The 8,465-nt window shown below is 45.8% G+C and overlaps 1 long non-coding RNA gene across 1 annotated transcript; it reads left to right on the top strand.

The window, feature by feature from the left end:
• The first annotated feature begins 3,874 nt into the window (after positions 1–3,874).
• LOC135812487 (uncharacterized) lies at positions 3,875–4,636 on the top strand. The gene is made up of 2 exons (XR_010552817.1): positions 3,875–4,125; positions 4,272–4,636. It is a non-coding gene; the product is annotated as an uncharacterized LOC135812487 (long non-coding RNA).
• Positions 4,637–8,465: the final 3,829 nt, after the last annotated feature.

Below are 8,465 nucleotides of genomic sequence, written 5' to 3'. Positions count from 1 at the left end.
CTATTACCAGGTGAAGGAAACAGTGTGGAGGGGACGGCCAAGAACGACTCTGCCTATCGTGCTATCCCGTGACCTGCAGAGAGTGGGGCGGAGGGGACTCAAGACGTAGTCTGATCTCCTCTCCCTCCCGGAGATTGCACAGGGCAGAGGGGAGTGGAAGGACCTTTGCAAGGACGTCTGCAAGTCCAATAGTGGCGTCTACGACTAAAACCAAATAATATTGCTCCGAAATATCACAGTACTGCTTTTCATAACTGCTGCAGTAATAATAATTAACATCTTTTTTAAATACCAACAAAATTCCTCTCTTAACGTAGTGCGTGGATCTGCATCCACCTGCCACCATTTTACTGGATTATTCTCAAAACGAAGTCGACAATGCCCTTTATCCTGTGTCTGCGTCCTCTGTTCAATCTGAGCAATGCTGTCATGTGCCCCTTAGCAGGTACGTCTTGTATTGTATTTCTATTTCTGTTGTCGTTGCTCTTTTTATTTTTATTTTTTCATTTCCCAATCCCCAAGTCCATTCAGCACGTGCGAATTTGTGGGCGGTTTACCACCGCTGACATTGACGCGTAAGTGCATAATAATAATAATAATAATAATAATAAAAAAAAGAAATTATAGCAATAAAAAATGCTTTATGGCAGTTTTCTAAAAAAAGGTTTTGTGCTCTAGTCCATGGACCCCGTCAAAAAAGTAAGAAATTAACGAAATTAACGAAATGTTATAGCGGAAACTTTGATCCTAGAGGGTGGTGGCGTTCCCACGGCGGATGCGGAAAACTCGGCTTCCAGCCGAGTCTCACGCGAACCGTGAAATTTAATAATTTAATTATAGCGGAAAATTAAAATTTCACACAAAACCTCACAATAATCACAACACTTGAGGATCTTAGTTTTTTAAAAAAATACTGCTTTCAACACTTGTTTAGTCTGACACTGCACGGGTGACTTGTACTGCGGAAACATGCATGAATAGGAAAGAGGACCACGAGGCCGAGCGGAAATGTCTTCTCGCTTTTCATCCTGTGTGCGATTATTGTGAGGTTTTGTGTGAAATTTTAATTTTCCGCTATCACATTTCGTTAATTTTTTTCTTTTTTAGACGGGGTCCATGGACTAGAACACAAAAACTTTGTTTAGAAAACTGCCATAAAGCAGTTCTTATTGCTAAAATAATATTATTGTAACCACGTGTAACTACGAGTTTTAGGCCTTGACGGATTATGCTAGCATAATTTTTCGCATAATTCCTACCAAAATCGAATAATCGCATAATTCGAGGCAAATTGCATACGAATCGCATAAAATTGGAATAATCCGCCTGTTCGCATCAAATTCCATACAGTTGTACATGTTCTACAAGTACAAGTACAAGTAGATGCACTAGGAAGTTGTAGGTTTACGACTCCCTTGATAATATGTCCAGTCCACTACAATCAGTGATGGTCGTAGCTAGGTCGGACGATGCGTTGATCGACCCCGTTGAACTTTTGCTACTGCAGTACAACGCCCTCTACAAAAAAATCCCTTGTTATTTTGCACAGAACCATTTTGCATTAGCAGCATATGTGAGCATAATGCGGCATAATATGGTAACTTTTAGCATAAAAATAGCATAATTCTGCAATTTTTACAGCAATGCGAAAAGCATAATTTCACGAAAATATTAGCATAATCCGTCAAGGCCTAACGAGTTTTCAAGCACGTTTCGTAGGCTAGGGAGGGCCCGAATATGCTTGCGCATATGTTTGCATATTTTGGTCCTTTTGACACAAGGTCGCACAAAGTAGCAAATCTAGCGTATTGTACCAAATGTAGCATATTTTGTTACAAGGAGCAAAGAATTCGCATAATTATCACTGATATCAGTTCATATTTCGAGCATATATCGAGCATATTTTTCTGCTTCTGTGTGATTTCGAAGCATATTTTGAAGCAAGTGGCCAATATGCGAAAATCATAACATGCGAAATTTTTGAGCATATTTGGGCCCTCCCTACAGTCCATTCATCGGAAACTGGCCCGCTGGCTTTTGAAAGTCGGATTTGGTCTGAATTGAGGATCAAAAACCCACTTTAAATCTCAAATATTTGGGTTTTGGATCTGCTTCTCCATGGCATACCTGTCCTAATTTTTTAAAACCTGGCTGAATTTCTATTTCCCTGTTCTTGGACTTTTCTGGCCTCAAATGTGGCAAGGAGTAATTGCACAGGTCACACAATGCAGGATGTACTGTTGTTTTTACGATATCTACAACTATGTGAGAGAGACACCAAAAAGTAAGGGTCCCAGTTTCCAATGAATGGACTGTAACGTAGGCACTTCGACAGCATCAATAAACAACGGGGTGTTGACGTCAGATTAATTAATTAAGGGACCTTAGTACTATTAGTACAGTCATGGTATTAGAGGGTTGTAGTAAGGTCACTGTTTCCAAAGACGGTGTCTTCCGCCTTAGAACTTGTTTCAAGCATGCTATCCAATCAACAACGACTACAATCAAGTAAGTACATGATTGTACTTCTGCGCCCTCATCGAAATCTGGGTATTTCGGGCAAAATTACGCGATTGAAAAACATTTGTCCGCGTGCCCCGGGCGCAGGCCGGTCGCGCCTGACCTGGAAAAGATTTTTTTGCGAGAAAAAAGAGGTCTTCAAAAGTTTATTTTGCGAGAATCTGCCACATGCGTGTTAAAACCCAATGGCGTCACGATTTATTGAAAGTGGCATAGTTGGTTGTACGCAGGGAGTCGTAAAATACCGGGAGGCGACACGAGATGCACAACCGCGTCGGATGATTGCCTCAGCTCGGGCACGAGTGCTGAGACCTCACGCGTTGCATGGCGAGGGACTTCCCATGAGGTCAAAGCGGCGCAGGTCATGCAAAAGGACGCGTTCACTGTTTGGTCCAAAAAATTTGAAAACTCAATAAAATTATCCTGCACACAACGAATCCAGTGTCAGCAGTTCGTTTTGTTTTTCTAAGTAATAATACTTTGTGCCTTGGCCTTCGAAGTAAAGGATGATGGAGCTTGACAGAGATGACTGCCAAAGTGATGAGTCCACCGTGGAAGATGTAGATGACGCCACGTATTGTTGTTGTAGAAGTTTATTTAACGTCGCACCACAAACAGGCGATTTCGCCTCCTTTGATACATGTGGACGACAGAAGGAATGAGAGAGAGGGGGGGGGGGCAGAAGTATGGAGAGAGGAAGGGTAGAAATAAATAAGCCATCAACCTCAGGGCTACACCAAAGCAAAAACGGAATGGGAACATACTATATACAAAATAGCTTCATACATATTATTGCAAAACACGTTTACTATTCTTCAGTCCGCTATACCACAGAAACACACTAGCCGAAAAGCATTTAAACGGAGCCATGATGCGCTTTTAGCAGGGCACAGAACTGAAGGTGGCTGGGCTCGTATTCACTTGGTGACCTGAGTTGTGGGGATGTTCAGCTGTGGGCTACAGGTGAGATTCTTTCGTTTGCATGTTTTTGTCTCTTCCTTGTGGACACGAATGTATAATCTGTAGCATACCTAAGTGCCCGAACTGACCCGATAAATTAGGTTGTCGACACCATCCTTTTCATCCTAGTCTGCCCACGATGCATTGTCTGTTCACTGTGACAGGATATTTATTGAAGTCCTGAAAATTTACGTGTGTACCTAGTATGTATCATCACCGTAGATGATGTAAACCTCCATCCTCAAACCATACTTTGTCTATGTTAGGGTACCCTGTAAGAAGGCCTTAGGCCTGTGGGGATTGCCCTATCAAAAATTTGATAATAATAATAATAAATAATAATAATATGTGCAGATCGATGTAAGAGTGGTAGTGCCATCATGGTGTAAAGGCCTATGGAAGGTGCAGTGATCCATGGAATTTGCAAACTGCTGACAATGAGACAGGCGAGTGTTACTGAGGCGACGGAGTCATTCCTGCATGTTATTATGACACGGTTACACAAGGCATCAGGTACTGCAAATCTGCTACGCCAGGAAGTGTGCCAGCTGAAGGCATGCAAGGGTGCTGATATTTCGCAAGCATGGCAACAAATGCTGTCCGTCATCGCAACAGCTATTCCCGAAGTGAAAATCAATTGTGAAGGTCAGTGCGTTTTGCATGCATGTTGGAAAAAATTGGCTTCTGACTAGGTATGCAGACTAGGTATGCAAACGCTGGCTTTTGAATACTAGTACAGTCTCTGCAACCACCAGTCCTTATATGTTGTCTTTTTCTTTTCTCTTCTTCAGATTTGGAAGTTACATCTGCAGTGCTAGCGAATCTGATAAGCTACCTGCATGCCACGGCTGCCGCTGCTATCAGGAAAGCGTCAATAGCACCATCCAAAGCTGCTGAAGCCATCCCCGAACCGGTGATTGACAATTTGTCTCACCTTGCTGAAAAGTACCATGGTGGTTGGTGCTTGGTGGCCGTGCGGCGTGAGCTGGAAGGAGCAAGGTGTCGCAACGACAACTTGCTGCAGCTTATACCTTTATTTGGCAAGGATGCCGTGACAAGCCGTCAGCCTTGTTTGGAGAATTCAGGTGGCCCGGCGTGGCTCGGAAGCTCTGTATAAGACACCATACGTCACAGATAAAAACAACTGAACCAGTGATATGTGAATTTTGCGCTTGTGTGTGTGTGTGTGTGTGTGTGTGTGTGTGTGTGTGTGTGTGTGCTTCTGTGATAAGTGGTATAAGCAGTCCGCAGGGTATTCACCTTGAGTGCATTCGCCGATATCGTGACTTTCGTCGCACAGAACCTTCTTCAGTTGGTCAGGTGACTCGGCGTGGCTCGGAAGCTCTGTATAAGACAAAATACGACACAGATAAAAACAACTGAACCAGTGATATGTGAATTTTGCGCTTGTGTGTGCACGAGCATGCATGTGTGTGTGTGTGTGTGTGCGTGTGTGTGTGTGTATGTGTGCTTGTGTGTATGCTACTGTGATAAGCGGTACAAGCAGTATACAGGATATTGACGGGTATTCACCTTGAGTGCATTCGCCGATAGTGTGCCTTTCGTCGCAGAGAACTTTGCTCAGTCGGTGAGGCGACTCGGCCTTACGTTTCCTGAAGGCAATGTGTTCAGAACAGTTATGAACAGCTATGAACAGTTAAGAAATGACAAATATTGTTTGCAGTTCATGGGCCATATAGATGTGAAACACTTTGAATGCAGAAGAATGAGGATAGTGGCATCAAATACTGCATGGATTCTGTTTGATATGCTACTTTTTTTTCCCTTCCATGGAAAGGTGAGTACATCGTCGAACTTCATCTCAAAACTTCACACAAACCCAGAATGGAACTTGGACAACATGAAGGGGCCATGGGCATGGTGTGTTTAGTGGAGAACTATTCCGAAAACAGGGTGTCATTCGCATTGACTCAATTCAAATTTGAGTACATTTCGTGAATAACTTACCTTGACATTCCGTCGTCTCCAAAGCAGTGAACTTCCAAAAAAAAATAAAAGCCACGGCTCAACCTAAGGTAATGCGTGGTACGTATCAGAAACAACCAGCTTTCGCTCTGGAGATCCAGAATAGCCTCGAAGCATATAGCAAAAACAATTGAGAAAAAGAAGATGACGACGACGTTTCAATCACGCTTCAAATTTCGCGGGTCGAGTGCGGCAATCCTCGGATCGTGAAATGTGTGGCGTGTCGCCTCCCGGTATTTTACGACTCCCTGGTTGTACGGTACGGGTGTTCAAAACCATTTGAGCTATTTTCATGTGCGATCCACAAAATCGACTAGACAGTGGGTGCAATACGCTCTCTACCTGAAGACGTTCTTCTGGCGACATCTCGCCATGTACTTGGCCTGGCTTTGTCTGTGTATCCATTTCATGTTCGATCAACAAAATCGTAAAGCCTTGTGGATGCTGTCACTGCTGTGCAACTTTTTCAGCTCGTAGATTCTCGCTCCTGGAGAGCCCAGTCGGCATCAGGCCGGTCTGGAGGTGGATACAGTATCTCAGCAGTAGTAGTAGTAGTAGTAGTAGTAGTAGTAGTAGTAGTAGTAGTAGTAGTAGTAGTAGTAGTAGTAGTAGTAGTAGTAGTAGTAGTAGTGGTAGGGCAGTGTAGTGGTGGTAGGTTCGCCATCAACGGCGATTAGAGACAATACCAGAAAACACAAAAACAAAAAATGTCGAAGGAGAAACCGACACGAAGATCGAGCTCCCTTCCGCGTGGCTCCAACAAACGAGGCCGAGGTGATCTCTCCATGGATTCCTCACCCGAGGGTTCCGCTAAGACCAACAAGAGGCTGTTCTCAGCGGAGGAGGCCGCAGAGTTTGTCTCAAGTGACTGTGCCGGATCCCTCGAATCCCTGAGAAAAAACTCTCAGCTTGAAAATTCTCCGCTGGGAGAAAATTCTCAATTTGAAAATTCCCGGCTGCAGGAACTTGTGCGGGATGAGGTCGTGAAAGCCCTCCCATCGTGTATTTCCTATCTCCGAGATGCTGTTGTGGCGGAGGTAACGGCAGCATTGCAGCCCCAACTCCAGCGTCTCATAGAGAGGCTGCTGGTCAAGCTCAGTCCTACACCCAGTGATGCTGCGACTCAGTCCAGTCGTCTGCCAGTTTCTGTCACTGAGCAGCAGCAATCTGTCCTGGATGCGCCAACATTTGCCTCGGTGGTCAGTCCTACACCCAGTGATGCTGCGACTCAGTCCAGTCGTCAGCCAGTTTCTGCCACTGAGCAGCAGCAATCTGTCCAGGATGCACCAACATTTGCCTCAGTGGTCACTCAGAACTCTGCGGACATGACTAAACAGCCCTGCAAATTACTGCTGCAGCAGCCGGCTGCAGAAATCCCAGCAAACCCAAGGCCACCTGAGCCACGGCAGATTGAAGACCTGGTCCAGGCTGCCAGAGCGGCAGCTACATCCCCATCGACAACACCTGTTCCGGAGGAGCCGTGGCAGGATGTATGTGCTCCTCGCAGGAAAGTCGTTCTGTATGTTGGAGGGCTGTCACCAACAGTGACAGAAGAACGACTTCGTGGCTACGTGACACGGAATGCCAACAACCCAGCTGTTATTGTCGTCTACAAGTGTCAAATACAAAGTGCGAAACCTGAGAAGTCGACCGCATTCGCTCGGCTCACTGTGAGCGCACCCACAGCTGCGGTGCTGCTTTCTAAGGGTTTCTGGCGGGGTCGAGCATACTGTCGTCGCTGGGTGTTCAATGCTCCCGAATCCAAGGCCTCCCAAACTCCTGTCAGCAAGGACAAGGGCAGGACGACGACTGACGATGCGTCCACAGACACTGAACTCAGTTCCCAATGATAGCGGCGGGAAATCGTTCACCACAAGTCATGAGCCAGGCTATGCTTGCCGTATCCTTTCTCAATATATGTAGTCTACAGAGAAAAGTCGGCGAAGTGCAACAGTACCTTGCTGTGCGTGGAATCCATGTCCTCGGCCTGGCTGAAACTTGGCTGAAGCCATGCATTAGCGACGGCGAGATTTCGATTCCGAATTACTAGCTGTTCCGAAAGGACCGTTATTGTCAACATGGAGGAGGCGTTGCTGTGTACTGTCATGATTCTGTCCATGCCAGAAGGCGCACGGACCTGGAGTGTCCAGAGCTAGAGATGATGTGGATCGAAATTACAAGTAATGGGCGAACCACTGTTCTCGGGTGTACATATCGCCCACCAAACAAACCTGTATCGTACTGGGATGGTTTTGAGAATAACATTGAGCAAGCTTGTCAAGGACGGCAACATTCCACAGTACTCGTTGGTGACTTTAACGTGGATTTCAGCATGCCTGGTAATGCTGCCCACCCTCTTCAGCATATTCTGACGAGATTTGATCTGAAGAATTACGTATCCTCTGCAACACGAGTGACAGCACATTCCCAGACCATTCTCGACCTTTTCCTCTCAACAACAGCTATAAGTGGAACATGTGAAATAATTTACCTCGATATAAGTGATCACTATGCCATACTCGCTCATCTACCGATTCCGTCTAAACCTGCTCGCAAGGGAACATCAACTGTCACGGGTCGTCGTCTCCATCAGATTGACTGGGGCTGCTTTCAAACTGATCTACATGGCATACTGTCTGTCGGTTTTGATGATCAAGATGTTGACTCCATGACAACTTCCTTTAACGATGCTATTCTCTCCACCCTTGACCAACATGCACCCATCACCACCCGCCGCCGTGCAGACCGGCGTCCATGTCCCTGGCTGACTCGCGAGCTGGTTGAGTGTGTCCGGAACCGAAACAGACTGCACCGCCGTCTAATGCAAGATAGAGCAAACGAGGCACTCCAGCAGGAGCACCGAGCTGCACGTGCCAAGGCCAGAAAGCTAGATAGACAGTTGAAGAATGCTTACTTTATGGATCAATGCTATACGTCTGATCAGAGGAAACTTTGGTCCGTGATGAACACTGTCACCGGACGAAAGAAGACCCGCCGAG

The sequence above is a fragment of the Sycon ciliatum genome, chromosome 3 (assembly GCF_964019385.1).
Source record: "Sycon ciliatum chromosome 3, ocSycCili1.1, whole genome shotgun sequence".
Taxonomy (NCBI): domain Eukaryota; kingdom Metazoa; phylum Porifera; class Calcarea; order Leucosolenida; family Sycettidae; genus Sycon; species Sycon ciliatum.
Note: the sequence above shows the minus strand (reverse complement) of the source record. Positions and strands in the feature narration are given on the sequence as shown.